The 19,645-nt window shown below is 44.2% G+C and overlaps 1 protein-coding gene across 1 annotated transcript in view; it reads left to right on the top strand.

Annotated features, from left to right (window-relative positions):
- Positions 1-1,337: 1,337 nt before the first annotated feature.
- Positions 1,338-19,645, top strand: part of TBX6 (T-box transcription factor 6) — a 117,314-nt gene continuing 99,006 nt past the window's right edge. The window contains exon 1 of the mRNA XM_029607004.1: positions 1,338-1,578. The gene's annotated coding sequence lies outside the window, so the exon portion shown is untranslated. The remainder of the gene's footprint in view (positions 1,579-19,645) is intronic.

Genomic DNA, 19,645 nt, shown 5'->3' with positions numbered 1-19,645 from the left:
GGGGGGGGCTGCTCCTGCTGCTCCCCATCCCCAGCTGTTTCAACAGCTGGAGAAACAAGAACCACAACTTCTACAGCCTGATAAAAAATAAAAAAAAGAGGGTGGAGCAGCGCCCATTCCCTCTGTCACAAACTCTTTCAGGGTGTTAATGATACCATTAGGGGTCTTAAATGAAACACAAACAGAGGAGGGACAGAAAGGTGGAAGAGAACAAGGGGGCATTGATTTCAGGGATACCCCAATAGCTTTCTCGGTATGGGAACGAAAAAGCTCGTATTCTACTTTAGAAAAATAAAATAATCTACCTCGTGCAGCCTCGCACCTACTGTCAGCACTGTATACGTACAAAAATGCCCTCTACCTCGCCCGGCTTTCTAAAAAAAATAAAAAATAAATAAATGGTATCTCCTGCAGCGCTGTGCACCCTGCTAGTGTTTTCTGAAGATAAAATAATGCCACTATGTACGGTTCTGTTTACTGTTACTAAATAAAAATAAAATATTTCTCCCTTGTGCAGCACTGCACATACTGTCAGAGCTATATAAAAATAATTGTACCTCATACAGTGCCAGTACTATATTTATTTATTTAAAAACTTTTCTATACCGTCGTTTAGTAATGCACCATCACAACGGTTTACATGTAGGCACCTACAAAAGTTTGGTTTATAAATTTATCTAGAGGGTGCCAATCAATTTTTCGGTTACATGTTTCAATAATATATTCTATATGGAAAGTGGGATTGGAATTTCCATGTATATGATTCAAAGGATAATCATATATGTTTTATACTGTCTTTCTCTTAAATTAATACTTAATTATGATAAAAATAAGAAAGCAATTACGCTTTTAGGTGACTTTCAGCTGTGTGTAGGTGTTCTTACTCACCTCACTTACTCTACCTCATAATCCTGCCTGGTACAGAGCTGTGCACATTGTCAGTATTATATACAGTAAAAATAAAATTGTTCCACCTCATACATACTAGACACACACTCTCAGCACTATATAAAATACAATAATTCTTCCTCATATAAGCACTGCTAACATTGTCAGTGGTATTATTTTATAAATATAAAATAATTTAACCTCATATAGCGCTGCACACAGTCAGCGCTACATAAAAATAAAATAATTCTCCCTTGAACAGCACTGTACACTGTCACCGCTATATACAAATACAATTATTTTACTTCCTACCCACCATGCCCGCTGCCAGCGCTATATAAAAATGACCTCATTCTACCTCAAGGGCACGGTCCGCACTCTATAAATATCAATTAATTGCGCCTTGAGCTGTGTTGCACCAGCCCCTGGCCCCTGTCGGTCCAGCTGGGCTCCTCCTCGCAGCTGCTGCTTCTCTAACTTCGCTGACATTTTGGTCTTTCAAAACTTTGTTCCCTTACAGATTATTTTCATTTCTCCCTCTCCCAGCGGCGTCAGGTGTCGAGTTTGTAATGAGGGGTTTGATGTGTTCCAAGGACCCTCTCACCTGAGGTGTGCATTCTCCCCGGGACCTCGGCCCAGCTGCCCTCACATCCAAGGATGGCTCTCACACCTCCAAAGCCAAGGAGAGAGGTAAGCACATCAATAGGGTACATGAAAGGCTCCCCACCCACTCCTTTGAACCACCCGGGCAGCCCCTGGAGCTGCCAAGGGAGAGCTGGAGTTGGGACAGTATCCTGTACCGATTTTCTGATGCTCAGACACTGAGCAAGGCTGAGACTCTTCCAACAGAAGTCTGATTGCATTCCGTTTTGCATGCACTCTCTCCTTCTCCTTCCCTAACTTTCTCCTCTCTCTATCTTATCTCCATTTCCTCCCTCGACATCTTGCTTTCTCGGTATACAGAGCCACACCATGAAGCATTAAAAATACCTACCGTAAATTCTAGACTTTTGTCCATGGAAAAAGTTTAACTTCTAGATACATTTCGCATTAAAAAAAAATAACCACCACCCCCCGCCCCTAGTTTTCACATTCGTTATGCACTAAAGCCACTCCAACTCAGCTCCTGTCAAAAAGAAAAAAAGTTTCCTTCTCAACCGTGTCTTCTCTCCAGAAAGACATTTATAAGATTGTTTTTTAAGTTCTGCAAGAAGAAATCAGTTTGCTATGTGTCCCGTGTCAGTGTCTCATTTACATTTGTACAGGATCTTATATATTTATTTTATTTATTTATTTATTTTAAATTTTTATATACCGGAATTCCTGTATGCAATACAAATCAGTCCGGTTTACAAGTAACGAAAGAGGTTGCCCTGGTCTGGGAAGTTAGACCTGGGTTTTTTTACATAGAACATGGAACAATAACAATAAACCATTGAACATTATTACAAGTAACATAGAATGTAACAATAGCATTTAACAGATTTAACCTTTTTTTATAAAGAACTTTAGAAGCGAATATACAGAATCACCAAGAAAAGAAGACAATTAATATGTGGTTAGTGCAGTTAGTATAGCTGTGTTTAAAAAAGGATTGGATAAGTTCTTGGAGGAGAAGTCCATTACCTGCTATTAATTAAGTTGACTTAGAAAATAGCCAATGCTATTACTGGCAATGGTAACATGGAATAGACTTAGTTTTTGGGCACTTGCCAGGTTCTTATGACCTGGATTGGCCACTGTTGGTCTGACCCAGTATGGCATGTTCTTATGTTCTTAATATATTCCTAACTTTATTTATTTATTTTTAATTCTTTATTTATTGAATTTTTCAATATTAAGATACATTTCACAGTCAGAGTAATAAACAAAAAGTAACATAATACTTCCTTCAAAATTTAAATGTATATCTGTGAATTTTTATCTAAAATATACATGGTCATAAGAAAAAGAGAATATGATATGGCTTACTTAACTTCAGAAGCAGTTATTCTAGGAAACTTACAATAAAGATTTATCAATCTCACCATAGTAGACTAATTCCCAGCTCATTAGAGTTTTTAGGGTTGGGCATTCAGGTACGATCTTAACTGGATAGGTTGATTAAAGATAAATTTTTTCCCTTGATATATAATAAATATTCCTAACTTTATAAGGCTTAACTAATCCAGTCCTGACTATCAGTTACTAATATTCACATATTTGTAGAAACCACTAATCATTTGCCAGTGAGTCCAGTGTCCTTTATGTATCTGAAAATGTAACTTCTCAAATCTCTGACACCTTCCAAAATCATCTCTGAGCTATTTATCTCTGTTGAAAAGCATTTCTTCTAAGAATTATTTCATTTACTTTTTTTGCTTTGATTTCCATTTCTCTCTATATTTTTTTCCATCTTTTCTCCCATTTTTCTCTCTTGGCAGTGTCTGCTGCTCCCTTCTTCAAAGCAGCATACCCACTGGCAGGGCCGGAGGAACCACTAGGCGAGCTAGGCCTGTGCCTAGGGCGTCACGATTTAGGGGGCGCTGCAGCAGGCGGCAGAATTTTGAAAGGGCAAAAAATGCCCTTTCAAAATTCTGCCAGTCCCTGCCTCACTGTACCACCCTCCCAACGCCCCCCTTGTGGTCCAGCGGAGGGCTCGGGAGCAATCTGCCGCTCCCGAGGCCTCGGCTGCCACCAACCAAAATGGCGCCGGTGGCCTTTAGCTCCTACCATGTGACAGGGGGTAGGGGCTAAAGGCCACAGGCGCCATTTTGGTTAGTGGCAGCCAGTGGGTATGCTGCTGCCACTAACCAAAATGGCGCCGGTGGCCTTTAGCTCCTACCATGTGACAGGGGGTAAGGGCTAAAGGCCACAGGCGCCATTTTGGTTAGTGGCAGCCGAGGCCCCGGGAGCAGCAGATCGCTCCCGGGCCCCCACCTGGACCACCAGGTATTTTGTAAGTTTTCTTTTGGGAGGGGGGAGGAGTTGGGGCTGCGACCGGGGGCGGGGCTGGGGGGGCGGCACGACAGGGGGGGCGGCACAAGGCTGAAGGTGCCTAGGGCGCCCAATCCCTTGCACCGGCCCTGCCCACTGGGCACAGGAGACCTTCAGCAACCCAAGCTTTGTAGGGGCATCTCTTCCAAGGTCACCTTTAGTGCCACTTGCTGGCCAGCAGGAGCCGCCCTCCTTCCCCTGGCCTGAGTGCACGTCCTCTCGGCGTGCCCAGGCCCAACTGGCCCCAACGAATGAGGGATCTAAGTCCAGATTCCCTGTGCTGCAGTATAGAGCCCTACAGTCTCAGCATTACGGCAGTCACTGCCATGTTTGCATTTTCCATGCTCTCTCTTTTTTTGCTGTCAAAACAATGTACATTTCCCAGTATCTGATATTACTAAATTTCAAACTATGTCAGCGTGCTATTCGCTTAAAGAATATTATGAATTGGTGTAGGGAGACAGCAGAGAAACACTGGCTCAGTTTAGAAAATTCGGACTTTGGGTAATAAGACTTCTATTGAGTTTCTCTGGTTAGCTAGAAAGTCTCAAGAAAATCTTCCAGTCACACTCACCCACTGATTCTAGCAGGGATTTCAGATTTTGGCAGGAGATTATAGGAAAGACAAGACTGACCTCCTTCCCCTCTCCTTTATCTCCTTTTTGGGGGTAACCAGAATTTCCTAAATGTCTAGATGTCTGTGTCTAGGATCAAACAGGGATTAACAGAGCAGGTCATGCGTTCCGAAGAGGAAAGCTTGAGCCCGATATTCAGTAGGCCATTTAGTGGACAAGTTATCCAGCTAAAGTTAGCCGGATAACTTTTCTCATATATTCAGAGGGATAAACGTCTCGCTAAATATATTGACTTAAAGCTATCTGGCTACATGTACCGCACCCCAGATACATGACTCTGCACTTCTTGGCATTGAATCCCAGCTGCCAAATCTTCAACCACTCTTCAAGCTTCCTTAAATCACTTTTCATTCTCTCTACTCCTACTGGCACGTCAACTCTGATGCAGATTTTAATATCATCTGCAAATAAAATCATGTTTTCCCCCTTCTTCGTATAATTGATGCATTGTCTTGCTCTATCCGTTCACTTGACTGTGTATGTTCTTACTGTACCCCACTCTGAACCTAGGAAAGGCAGGTAATAAATGTTTTTAAGTAAATAAATAAACAGACAGAATTTATCTTCTATCATTTCTGCAATGTCACACACAAAGATATTGAACAGAATTGGTCCCAAAACCAATCTCTGTGGCACTCCACTTAACACCATTCTCTAGGCACCCAATCAAAAAGAATCAATCAGATTTGTCTGACAGGACCTTCCCCTGGTGAATTCATGCTTCCTCAGATCCAGCAGCCCACTGGATTGTAGATAGCTCATTATCCTTTCCTTCAGCAGAGTCTCCATTAATTTTCCCACCACCAAGGTGAGGCTAACCAGCCTGTAGTTTTCAGCTTCCTCTCTGCTACCACTCTTATGAGCAGGACCACCACCGCTCTTCTTCAGTCCTGCGGCACCACTCCCGTTTCAAAGAATCTATTGAACAGGTCATGCAGCGGACCCGCCAGCACATCTCTGAGCTCCCTCAGTATCCTGGGATGAACCTCATCCAGCCCCATGGCCTTGCCCACTTTCGGTTTTCCTAGCTCCTCCCATGCATTCTCTTCTGTAAACAGAGTTTCGCCTTTCCCATCCCCATCTATTGTCTTGTCAACCAGCAATGGTCTTGTCAACCAGCAACCCTTGTCCAGGGTCTTCTATAGTAAACACCAAACTGAAGTATTTGTTTAATATTTCCACCATTTCTTTGTCTCTCTCCACACATTGCTCCTCGTCACCTTTCATTTTCATTACACCACCTTGGGCCTTCCTCCTTTCTCTGATATATCTGAACAATGTTATGTCAATTTGCTTTATCTCTTTGGCAATCCTTTCTTCTGCTCAACCTTTTGCTTTTCTGATTTCTTTCTCCATCTCTTTTAGCTTCGTCAGATATTCTTCCCTGTGTTCCTCTTTTTGGGATCCTTTAATACTTCTTGAACACTGTTCTTTTTGGTTTTATGATGTCAGCCACCTCCTTTAAGATCCAGATTAGTCTCTTTTTCCTCTTAATTTTGTTTGCTTTTCTAACATATAGATTTTTTTGCCTTTGTAACAGCTCCTTTTAATTTGGCCCACTGTTGTTCCACCTCACCCGTTTTCTCCCAGTCTTCCAGTTCTTTTTCCAGGTAATCCCTATTTTGAAAAAGTCTATATTTATGAAATTCAAAACACAGGTCTTCGTGTGACTTCTCTATATCCTGTTTGCGATGTCAAATCATACTGTCTGATGATTACTGGTGTTCAAGTGGGCACCTACCTAGATATTAGAGACATAATCCCATTAGTGAGTACTAGGTCGAATATCACACCCTCTGTTGTGGATTGCATTACCATTTGTTTGAGCAGACCCCCTAGAAGGACATCCACTATCTCTCTACTTCTTGTAGATTCCGCAGAAGGGATACTCCAATCCTCATGCAGCTGATTAAAATCTTCTCCCTTCTTTCCCATCTTTTGGATGTCTTCGATCAGATCTCTGTCCAGGTCTTCTGTTTGAAGAGACAACTGCCTGAACTTGGGAAAATTCAAAAGATGCAAGTTCTTAACCCTGGCTGCATTCTCCATGTTGTGACCGCTGTTGCTCACCTCTTGTCTCACTGCACTGACTCCTTTGAGTAGACTTGCGGCCTCCGCCAGCTATCACCTGCCTGCCTGCTTCTGTTCCTGGGCCTCCCTGGATGGCTTGGACACTGCCGACCACTATCTTGCCCTTGGAGTTCCTTAGGCGCGCGCACGCGCACTCTCAGGCCAGTCTTATGCACATCATGGTGGGAACCTCGGGGGCGTCCATCCCGGATGACGTCATTCATCGTGGACTCTTAAGCCGGCTGGCCCTGTCTGCCTACAAATTGGCAACGAGTTCCCTCATTGCTGAATCCGCTTTCCTCGTCTCTGGCTGTCTGCTCCTTGGAGGACCTTACTCCAAGGTCTGTTGCCTGCCCCATTCCCCGGGGCTTCCTCTGGAACCAGCACTTCTTCTACAGTGAGTACTCTGCTTGCAGACCACTGCCGTATCATCGCTACTGAGGAACCCTCATCGGTGTACCCGCTCTGTGGACCATAGCCGGATCGTCTCTACTGTGGAACCCTCATCGGTGTACCCCGCTCTATGGACCATTGCTGTACCATCTCTCCTGAGGAACCCTCATCGATGAACCCTGCTCTATGGACCATTGCCGTACCATCTCTCCTGAGGAACCCTCATTGGTGTACCCCGCTCTGCGGACCATTGCTGTATCGTCTCTACTGTGGAACCCTCATCAGTGTACCCCGCTCTATGGACCACCTCCGTACCATCTCTCCTGAGGAACCCTCATCGGTGTACCCCACTCTGCGGACCGTTGCCGTATCATCTCTACAGGAGAATCCTTTTGGGTAGTCCCCACTTCACAGACCCCGTGGCATCTCTGTGTCTGTGTGACTTTCTTGATACACTTCCCGCTCCGTGGGCAGTGTCACTCTCTCTCCAGTACCTGCTGTCTAGACACCCAGCAGCTGAGACCTTGCCTCCCGACAGTGAGGCTCATGGGGCTCCTCCCCGTGGGTGGTACCATCATCACCTCGGCCCAGGGCCCACATACCCACAAATCCTAACACTCCAAAGCTTCTATTTTGGAATTCAGAGCAAGACTATCCTTAATATGAGCCACACTTGCTCCTTGCAATGTAGAAATCAAAGTGCTCAGCTTGCTCACCTGATTTTCTATGTCTCCAAGTCTCCTATCATGTTCTGAAAACTTAGAAGCTGCAGCTTTAATGACAAAGCATAATTGAGATATGGATTACACCAAAATGATTTTAGTCCTCGTAAAAGTCTCCCAAACCTCTCCCAGATTGAGATCCATCTTGGTGGGATTCTAGGGCTCCCCTTGATGCCCAAGCCATTTAAGGAGTAGGGCTAGATTTAGGATTTATAGAAACATAGAAACATAGAAATGACAGCAGAAGAAGACCAAATGGCCCATCTAGTCTGCCCAGCAAGTTTTGCACTTTTTTTTTTCTCATACTTATCTGTTACTCTTGGCTCTTAGTAACCTTTGGTTCTATTTCCCTTCCACCCCCACCGTTAATGTAGAGAGCAGTGTTGGAGCTGCATCTAAGTGAAATATCTAGCTTAATTAGTTAGGGGTAGTAACCGCTGCATTAAGCAAGCTACACCCATGCTTATTTGTTTACCCAGACTATGTAATTCAGTCCTTGTTGGTTGTCTGTATATAGATCCACTTTTCTTCATTCTCCCTGCCATTGAAGCAGAGAGCTATGCTGGATATGCGTGAAGCATCAGACTTTCTCCCCTGCCGTTGAAGCAGAGAGCTATGCTGGATATGCGTGAAGTATCAGACTTTCTCCCCTGCCGTTGAAGCAGAGAGCTATGCTGGATATGCGTGAAGTATCAGTCTTTCTCCCCTGCCGTTGAAGCAGAGAGCTATGCTGGATATGCGTGAAGTATCAGTCTTTCTTCCCTGCCCATAGGTAAGTTTGGAGAGTTGGGAATGGGAGACCCTGGAGATCAGTTAATGGATGAAATCCCTCTACCCCCACTCCCCTCCAGAGTCCCAGAGTGCCATGGGACTGCCCCTTTGAAGTGGATTTCTAGAGCAGGCTGCTCTTTGATACAGTTGCACTCCCCTTTGTCCTGGGTACTTGACGCCTTCAAAATCTGGCACCCTAGGCAATTGCCTATGTTGCCTATGCTAAACTCTGGGCCAGGTAAGGGAAGAGAAGACCGTCACTGGCACTGGAACCCCTATAGAAGAAATACCCTGACTGATCTGGGCAAGAGAACTTCCCTCGTCAGGCGAGTCCTGCCTAAAGATGTTTCCCTCCATTATACTAATTTGTTCTTCAGCCAACTGGAATCCCACAGACTCAACAGCTAGAATCTCCTACTGTGCTGTATCCTTTCTTTCTTTCTTTCTTTATTTATTTAACACTTTTCTATACCGACCTTCATGGTGGAGACCATATCAGGTCGGTTCACATCGAATAGGGGAACTGAACCAAGAACAGTAACCAAAAACAAAAGGTTGAACATGAAAAAGCAAAGTTACATTTAACAGGGAAATTAAACTTGGAGGCATAGACTGCTGGAAGGAAGGAAAGGCTAGAGATAGCGGAGAAATTATTAGAATAAACAGAGCAGTCAGGAGGCTCTTATTCTGGGCTTAGGGGTAAAATGGAAATCCATTGCTCCTAAAGGAAGTTCTGTCGACTATTGTGTGTCATGGGTATCTGAGAAGGCTTGGCGGAAAAGCCAGGTCTTAAGTTTTTTCTTGAATGTTGGTAGGCAGGGCTCCATTCTGAGGTCAGCTGGGATGTCGTTCCAGATAGTTGGGCCTGCTGTTGAAAAGGATCGGTCTTTAGTTGAGATGAGGCGTGTGGCTTTTGTAGGTGGGGTCTGTAGGGTTCCTTTATATATTTCTCTAGTCGGTCTGTTGGTGAGGTGGAGATTGAGGGGGAATTCGAGGTCCAGATGCAAGTGATTGTAGATGACTTTGTGGATTAAAGTGAGTGATTTGTGGAGGATTCTGTACTTCACTGGGAGCCAGTGTAGGTTACGTAGGATGGGAGATATGTGTTCTCCCCGGTTGGTGTTAGTCAAGATTCTTGCGGCAGCGTTCTGTATCAACTGTAGCGGCTTGGTGGTAGAGCTGGGGAGTCCCAAGAGGAGTGCACTGCAGTAGTCGATTTTAGCAAATATCAAGGCTTGCAGGACTGTTCTGAAGTCGTGGAAAAAAAGTAGGGGTTTGAGTCTCAATATACTCAATAAATCCAGGATTCACCATGATATTTCAAAGCAATTTATAATCCAAGAGTATGGATTTATACTCAAACCATGCAATACTGAGGTTTAGAATTTTCTTACAGCTGACTATAATGGCTTCAATTTGGAATCAACTGATATTTGGTTCCATGTGTAACTCCTCTTTTGTTGCTTTCTATTCTGTCACATTGAATGGATTCTCTGGTGGCTTGTGAGCTGTCTCTTCCAACTGAAAAATTTACCACACTCAGTACAAAGAAATGGTTTAACTCTTGTGTGAGTTCTCTGGTGGACTGCAAGGTTTGCCTTCCGATTGAAACTTTTACCACACTCAGTACATGTGAATGGTTTCAAACTAGTATGAATTCTCTGGTGCCTTATGAGAACTGAACTGGTACTGAAATGTTTTCCACACTCTTTCCACACTCTTTCCACACTCTTTAGGCCTTTGACATCAATGATGTCATGACAGGAGGCGAGTTAGCTGATCCATGATTCATTGATGGCAACAGGGGATCAGAATGCCAGAAAGAGGTGAACTCAGATCTAATGAGAGCACTGTCTCCTCCTTATTCACTCCAGTGCTAGTCACCAGATGTTGTCCTCTGAAATATAGGTGACTTATCTATCGGACCCCGGATTGTGCTGGCAAGGTGATCCTGATGTTTCGGCTTGCCTTTAACTTTCCCATGGTGAGGGAACCAGCACTGCACCATGGAGCTCCTTTCAGCACCTGAACTTGGCGGCCAAAGTTTATTTTTATATGAAGGAGCCTTATAAGATAAATTGTGGCAGATAATTCCGAGTATAAGATGTTGATTTTCTCTGGTTCTAGCAATGAAGGTTTAATTTCAAAATTATACATATTTGCTAATAAAGAAAAATTGAAACATCCCTGAGAGTTATGAAAGAGAATGGAAAAAGATGTGGGCCATCAGATATCAGAAGAAAGGACCTCATTCAATATATAAAATAATAAATACATCAAATATAATAAGTTTGAGGGAGCAAGAAAATGGTTCTAAGTTTGCATAACATTGGTATATTACCCCATTAATGTTGAGGAAGTTTGTATTAAATCTATCTGTATCTTGCTGGAGAAACTATAGTCAATCTGGTTCTTATTTTCATATATAAAGGGGATGGAACAGCTCCCCTATTTATTTATTTTTGGTTTTTATATACCGGAAGTTCCTGTATAATATACATATCACTCCGGTTCACAGGTAACAGAGATAACTATCGCCGGGGTGGCGGTTTACATGGAACATATCGAACAATTAATCTATTATAAAGTAGAATACAAACTAAGATCAACTAAGAACACATAAATAAAGCAAATAAACATTACATTATTGCTGTGGGATAGGAGGGTTGTTATTCTTCCTGCTCTTAGCTCTCTGGGAAAGCTTGTAGGAAGAGCCAAGTCTTGAGTTTCACTTTAAAAGTGGTATGGCACGGCTCAAGGCGGAGGTCTGGTGGTAGAGAGTTCCAGAGAGACGGGCCCGCTGTGGATAGTGCGCGTTTCCTCAGGGAGGATTTTGCAGGTTGGGTGATCATTCTGTTCTGGTATGCCCTTCTAGTCGGCTTTTTAGAAGTGTGTAGTTGGAGCTGGAAGGTTAAGTTGAGTGGAGAGATACTATGTAGGGCCTTATGAATCATCATGCTGGTTTTGAACTGTATCCTGTATTTAATGGGAAGCCAATGGAGATGCTGGAGGATTGGGGTGATATGGTCCTTTTTTTTGGCGTTGGTGAGAATTCTTGCTGTGGCATTCAAGACCATCTGGAGGGGTTTGGTGGTGCAGGCGAGAAGGCCCAGCAGGAGTGAATTGCAGTAGTCCAATTTCGGGAGAATGATGGCTTGGAGTACTGTGCGGAAATCCCTGTAGAGTAGAAGTGGCTTTAGTTTCTTTAAAACTTGTAATTTAAAGAAGCATTCTTTTGTAGTGTTATTTACGAATTTGTTGAGGCTGAGTCTGTTGTCTAGGAGTACACCCAGATCTCTGACTTGAGGTGAGGTGGTGTATCCTGAGGTGTCTGGCGAAGTGCTGGAGGTGGTCGGGGCAGATTGTTCCGGTGCTATTATAAGGATTTCCGTTTTGTTAGTGTTTAGAACTAGGTTGAGGCTGGCTAGTAGATCGTTGATGGTTGAGAGGCATTTATTCCAGTAAGCCATGGTTTTGTGTATAGTATCCATTATAGGGATGAGAATTTGTATGTCATCCGCATATAGGAAATGGATTAGATTGAGGTTAGTAAGTAGATGACAGAGTGGGAGAAGATAAATGTTGAAGAGGGTGGGGGAGAGTGAGGATCCTTGTGGTACCCCCATTTTGGATTGAATGGGGTGAGACTCCTTGTTGTTTATCTTGACTTTGTATATTCTGTTCTCCAGGAAGGATTTAAACCAGTTGAAAGCTGCTCCTGTTATGCCGATGTCTGTTAGCCGTTGTAGTAGGCTAGAGTGGTTCACGGTGTCGAACGCTGAGGAGAGATCCAGAAGTGCGAGGAGGCAAGGTTGGCCTTTTTCCAGATTGAAGATAATGGTGTCCGATAGTGTGGCTAATAGCGATTAGGTGTTCTTTGTCTTCCGGAATCCAAATTGGTTAGTGGTGAGGATATTGTTGTCTTCGAGGAAAGGCTGAAGAGGTTAGGCTGTTCAGCTTGGAGAAGAGACGGCTGAGGGGGGATATGATAGAGGTCTTTAAGATCATGTGAGGTCTTGAACGAGTAGATGTGAATTGGTTATTTACACTTTTGGATAATAGAAGGACTATGGGGCATTCCATGAAGTTAGCAAGTAGCACATTTAAGACTAATCGGAGAAAATTATTTTTCACTCAATGCACAATAAAGCTTTGGAATTTGTTGCCAGAGGATGTGGTTAGTGCAGTTAGTGTAGCTGGGTTCAAAAAAGGTTTGGATAAGTTCTTGGAGAAGTCCATTAACTGCTATTAATCAAGATGACTTAGGGAATGACCTCTGCTATTACTGGCATCAGTAGCATGGGATCTTCTTGGTGTTTGGGTAATTGCCAAGTTCTTGTGGCCTGGATTGGCCACTGTTGGAAACAGGATGCTGGGCTTGATGGACCCTTGGTCTGACCCAGTATGGCATGTTCTTATGTTCTTATGTCATCTAATGGTCTGAAATCCCCTCTTGGATATAAGAAATAACTGGTGTCAGCGTAGTAGACTCATAAAATGTTCTTCCCACACCTAGACAAGGTACCCCCTTAAAAATACATTTCATGATAATAGCTAGAAGGAGCGTAATTATTGATTGGAAGTTTCCACATAAGCCTTCTCCTGGTTCATGGCTTAAGCTAATTTGGGAAGTATACACAATGGGGTAGATTTTCAAACAAGGCGCGTTGGCGTACTTTTGTTGGCGCTCCAGGCGCAAACAAAAGTACGCCGGATTTTAGTAGATACGCGCGGAGCCGCGCGTATCCGCTAAAATCCTGGATCGGCGCGCGCAAGGCTATCAATTCCGTATAGCCGGCGCGCGCCAAGCCGCGCAGCCTACCCCCATTCCCTCCGAGGCCGCTCCGAAATCGGAGCGGCCTCGGAGGGAACTTCCTTTTGCCCTCCCCTCACCTTCCCCTCCCTTCCCCTACCTAACCCACCCGCCCGGCCCTGTCTAAACCCCCCCTTACCTTTGTCGGGGGATTTACGCCTCCCGGAGGGAGACGTAAATCCCCGCGCGCCAGCGGGCCGCTAGCGCGCCGGGACGCGACCTGGGGGCGGGTCCGGAGGGCGTGGCCACGCCCCCGGACCGCCCCGGGCCGTAGCCACGCCCCCGGGCCTGCCCCCGGAACGCTCCCGACACGCCCCGAAAACGCCGCGCGGTTCGGGCCCGCCCCCGACACGCCCCCTCACCAAACCCCGGGACTTACGCGAGTCCCGGGGCTCTGCGCGTGCCGGTAGGCCTATGTAAAATAGGCTTACCGGCGCGCAGGGCCCTGCTCGCCTAAATCCGCCCGGATTTGGGCGGATTTAGGCGAGCAGGGCTCCTAAAATCCGCCCCAATGGAAAAAGTGACTTATAATGTGATAAATAATAACATTGATGTTGAGAAAGTTTGGAACCCATTTCGAGAAATGGCAGAACTGAAAACATTTAGGGAGAAGGGTGGCCCTTTAATGGAGAATTCTGATTTGTAAGAAATTCTAGTTGAACTGGAGAATCTGCTTGTTTTTCTTTGTATCCTCTCATTGCTGTTTAAGATTTGTTAATGGTTGTGGAATGTATATCCTTTATTGTCCTCATGTGTCATAATTTTTCTATTCTGTAATGCGTGCATCTGTTCATTAATACTGATTTGAAATTGGAAAAAACAGTAGCATGGAATAGATTTAGTGTTTGGGTACTTGCCAGGTTCTTGTGGCCTGGTTTGGCCTCTGTTGGAAACAGGATGCTGGGCTTGATGGACCCTTGGTCTGACCCAGTATGGCATGTTCTTATGTTCTAAAAAAAATCAGCAGTGAAAGATACTAGCATTAAACTGGTGAAATATGTTTGTTTAAATACCGCCTCAAGTCAAATTTTCAGGGCTTTAAAGGAGTTTGAACCATGGCTAAAGGAAAGGTAGTTCAAGTCCAAACAGACAATCATTTGGCAATGTTGTACATAAAAAAACTGAGGAACAGGATCTTCAAAATTTTGCAAAGAGGCGTGCAAGATGTGGAGCTGGGATGTTATACAGGAAATCTTCCTCAATGCTATCTCCTGGGCAAGGGCAATCAAACTGCAGACTCCTTGAGTCATTGCTTACAAGCTCATGAATGGTCATTCGATAGCAAAACAGCAGGTCATTTGTTTTGTATGTGGGGCGAGAGTACATTGTACAAATCTCATCTTAGTGTGCCTTTCCTCTCTCCAAATCACATCATATGTTCACTGATGTGTACTGTGCTGTTTGTACGTCTGCTTGTGCATGTTAAACTGCCCCCAAACCCTAGACCACCACCAAAACCTCATCTTGAGTTACTGGTTGACCCTCCTAAAATGGTATAAATAGATGACAAATATTTGTACCACCCCAGAGGCTCATGCCCTCTCTCTTTCTCTCCTCTCCACTCCTTCTTCCTCTCTCCTCTCACAAATCCCAGTGCAGGCATATCACACAGCATAACACCATGAAAAAAGGTGTAGTTATTTCCAGCATTAAAACATGCATTATGCTATCACACGCAACATTAACACCCCTCATTTTCATAAACTCCTCCCCCTTGACTAAATTTTGAAAATTTGCATACACATCTCGTGATGCAAAAGAATAACACATGCACATTTTGATAAATGACCCTGTAAGAGAAGAAGGTGGACGCTTATTCTAATAGCCCTCTGTTGGCCATGTCAAATATGATTTCCATGGCTTCGATACCTAGCTGTTTTTCAGCCTATCCGCTTGCAGACCTTCCCACATCTGATCACACAGCTCATCGAAATTCCCCTACATCCCAACATCCCAGTCTTCCATCTCACGTACCTTCAGCCTGACTGTTGAAAGTAAATTAGTGCAAATATGGCTCTGCCCTCAGCAACATGAGGAAGTTATTCTTGTAGCAAGAAAATTTTCCATGAGAAGTTTTTTATATTTTTAAAAAGAAAAATTATGTTATTTGGGGCATATCAAAGAATGAGGATCCATGCCTTTGTTCCACGTCTTTTGTACTGCAATACTTGTCATTTATTTTTATTTATTTAGATTTATATTCCACTTTTTTACTTTTTTCAGCGCTTCAAAGTGGATTACATTCAGGTACTGTAACTCAGGGCTGAAAACCAGTTCAGTGAGGATCCATCCACTGCAGCAGCATATCATCAACATTCAGAAGGTCTTCCTATATCTCGGCATCGGATCGTAGCTAGATTTATGAAAGGCCTGCTTCATCCCCCAGTAAAGAACCTGCATGCAGCATGGGATTTAAATGTCATGCTTGGGTTAACTCATGAAACTACCTTTTCAGCCCTTAGCAACAGCAAACTTACATTTTTTTTTTCTTTGGAAAGTTTTGTTTTTAATTGCACAGTAAATTCCCTGGTAGCACACTCTCGTTATACTCACCTTTTGAAAAACAGGGTAACGTTACAGATTTAACACAAACTTTTGCCAAAAGTAGTTTCTCAGTTTCACTTGCACCAAGCAATAGTTCTGTCAACTCCCCCCCCCCCCAACCACGTTCTAATAAAAGTGAACACGTTCTTCACATCCTAGACTGTAGAAAAGCTTTATTGTTCTGTCTGGAAAGATCAAAGGCTTACAGGAAATCCTCCCAGTTGTTTATTTCCTTTAACCCAGTAAATCAAGGGGAGTTGGTTACCAAGCAAACCCTCTCCAAGTGGATATCTGATTGCGTTTGGTAGGGCTATACTAAATCAGAATTTCAATTGCACAATCAAGTAAAAGCACATCAGGTTCAAGCTATTGCAACTTCCTTAGTAAGACTGGCCAGGTCTCCAGGCCTGGGGCTCAGAGCCAGCTTCAAGACCTGGAGCTGGTCAGTTTTTTGGTTTGTTTTTTTTTTAGCTAGCTCTGGAGCTGGAGCCAGGATTGCTGGAGAAGGAGCAGAGCTGGAATCAGAAAGGAGGAGGGCCCCAGAGCTTGGAGCTGAGGTTTTAGAGCGGCTCCCCTCTCTGCTACCTTAAAATCCTGATACATTTTACTGAAAGTAACAAAATTCAGTGTGTAATTACATAAGAATATAAGAACATAAGCTATGCCATACTGGATCAGACAGGATTCCATCAAGCCTAGTATCCTGTTTCCAACAGTAGTCAATCCAGTTCATAAGTACCTGGCAGGATCCCAAAAGGTCGATAGATTCCATGCTGCTTATTCCAGGGATAAGCAGTGGATTTCTCCAAGTCCACCTTAATAATGGTTTATGGACTTTTCTTCCAGGAACTTGTCCAAACCTTTTTTAAACCCAACTGCACTAACATCTTTCACCACATCCTCTGGCAATGAATTCCAGAGCTTAATTATACATCGAGTAAAAAAATATTTTCTCCTATTTGTTTTAAATGTACTAATAGGTAATTCCCTAGTTTTTGTACTTTTTGAAAAAGTAAACAATTGATTTGCGTTCACTTGTTCTATTCTGCTCATTATTTTATAGATCTTTATCATATCTCCCTTCAGCCGTCTCTTCTCCATGTTGAAGACCACCTAACCTCTTTAACCTTTCCTCATAGGGGAATCGTTCCATCCCTTTTATCATTTTGGTTGCTCTTCTCTGTATTTTTTCTAATTCTGCTATATATTTTTTCAGATATTTTGACCAGAATTGCACACAATGATCAAGATGTGGTTGTGTCATAGAGCGATACAGAGGCATTATGACATTCTCTGTTTATCCTCCATTCCTTTCCTAATAATTCCTAGCATTCTATTTGCTTTCTTGTTTGCGGCTGCACACTGAGCAGAGGATTTCAACGTATTATCAATAATGACGCCTAGATCCTTTTCTTGAGTGGTGACCACTCTCCCAGTCTTACAAAGTTCCTTTGCAAATTCTCACAATCCTCTTGTGATTTAACAGCTTTGAACAATTTTGTGTCATCTGCAAATCTGATCACTCGTTCCCATTTCCAGGTCATTTCATACGAGTAAAACAATCAAATCTCATTCCAGTTATTTTGGAAAGAATAATTTTATTGTGGCACCCCTACAGGTTGACCACTAGATGTCACCTAGTCCCTGTAGAAAAAATGACCAGCTAGAGGGAATACCATTTTACAGCTCCTCCTCTATGAGGTAGCTGAATGGGTGGACCCTGCTATAACTAGGGGACTAGCCCTAGATTCAGGAGGTGTCAAGAGGAGAGTTTGAGGAGAGAGGAGCTCTAGTGGTGTGGGTCCCTTACCTTTTGGTGAGGCCTACAGCTTCGCCCCGGATACTTTGGGAAACCACCTGCCTGTGCACTCCCTGCCACAACCCCCAGAGAGAAATTAAGAGAGTGTATAAGGATTTGGACTGTAGGTAAGGGTTTATTCTGCCTGGGTTACAGCCTGGAGCTCTGAGGAGAGATTACTCCCCTCCCCTGGATCCAGAGGCCATGTCACTAGGCCCCGTCAGCATTGTTCAGGAGCAATGAAAGAACTGCAGGGACAGTGGGCTCAGAAGGTATTGAAACAGTCAGTGAGATACTCTAGTGAAGGTGAGGGGAGGTTGTTGTTTATTCGTTCTCTCATTTGGAGTGATTAATGCCTTTCCTTCTGGGAGGCTCAGAGGGAGATGAGGAAAGCATAAATAAGGGACTGAAGAGCACCAGTGAACCATCAGGATCTTCAACTGGGACACAGGCGCAGGTTGGGTCACTGTGTGAAGTCTGATGGATCCAGGTAGAACTGTGAAAATTCAAAGGGGATCTGGTGCCATTTGGGACCTTGCAGGAGTAGCGGACTACTAAGCTGTTATGTAAAGGGAATCTAAATTTCCCCCAGGAACCCGGAGTTCAGCACTTACACAGAGACAGAGAAAGGACATTCATTATACAGACATTGACATCACCTGGATGTTGATTACCTTTTCACTAAATTAGTAAAGTTAATTTTGAACACCCAATCCTGTGTCCTGAACCTCTTGTTCTGATCAGTCTAAGAGATTTACACTAACCAGCTGCAAACCAGAAAGCAGATGCTTGTACCTGGGCCACAAGCATCTGCTTTCCCCCATAGAAAGAACTTACCCCTGGGGTAGTACAAGTGGAGAGGACCTGTAGCAAAGGAAAAATAGCCTCGAACAATCTAAATTCTTTTGTGTGCCCCTAGGGGAGATGCCCCTCGGAAGAAAAGGGTTACGTAAAATGGCACCCAACGTGGGGCTTGAGGGCGGCGGAGAAATGCAATTGTGTGTTTGCAACGATGACTGTGATTTTTGGTGACCCTACAGTTTACCCAAGAGTACTAAAGAAAAACCGTGAAACTTACAAAGATGGCGCTCGTTCCCGCGTCCGAGGTTCAGTGGGAAAGGAAGGTTGTGAAGACAGGGAGGACGTGCATGTCATGCGTATGATATCAGTGACGGCGTGCGTGACGTATCACCAGCATGATAGTATAAAATTGGTGATACGCTTGCCCATGTAACTCTCAGCACGAGGAACTGCATGCGCAGGTGGTGGCAACTGATGGGAACAGCAAGCCTTGAGCTAAGATTCTTCCCCCCCCCCCCCAGCGGCGGATCGAGCATTTGAGTGAGCGACCAGGTATAGCGATTTCTATAAAGAGCAAGCCAGTGGACGTCGCGATACTACTAAGACCATTGCCTAGGGTGAGGCGACGCACCAAAGACAGTACCTCCACAATGCCGCACAACGGCAGACAAATCTGTAATACCTCAGGCCAGTTCCAGCGGGAGCAGTCCACCTCAACAAATCGAAGGGACAACCGTCCCGAGTGTCCGGAGGTTGGTGAGTAAGTGATGCCCGCTTCCCGTAGGTGGCCTGGGGGTACGCATTTGGCTTAACGGGTCTGGCCTGTCCTGCCAGTGTCGGAGAGGATTGTCCTGAACAGCCTAAGAGATTTACACTAAACCAGCTACACACCAGAAAAGAAGTCACCTCATCGCCAGGGCCACAAGCATCGGCTTTCCCTCATAGAAGGAACTCACCCCCGGGGTAACAAAAGTGGATCGGACCCGTGGCAAAGGAAAAATAGCCCCGGATAATCTAAATTCTTTTGTGTGCCCTTAGAGGAGATGCCCCTCAGAAGGAAAGAATTGCGTTATTAATGTAACCCTCTTGATGCCTTCTTTTTCTTGGTTCTGGAGTTGATTGTCTAATCTCAGTCTGCTTGAGTTCCCAAGCTTGTGTGGCAATAGGAAGAGATGTCAGGTGAGAGGCTGGGTGGAGAAAAGCACCAGAAGCAAAAGGTTAGTTAGTTTCACGT

The sequence above is a fragment of the Rhinatrema bivittatum genome, chromosome 6 (genome assembly GCF_901001135.1).
Source record: "Rhinatrema bivittatum chromosome 6, aRhiBiv1.1, whole genome shotgun sequence".
NCBI classification, from domain to species: domain Eukaryota; kingdom Metazoa; phylum Chordata; class Amphibia; order Gymnophiona; family Rhinatrematidae; genus Rhinatrema; species Rhinatrema bivittatum.
The sequence above is the reverse complement of the archived record's forward strand: the minus strand, read 5'-3'. Positions and strand labels throughout refer to the sequence as shown.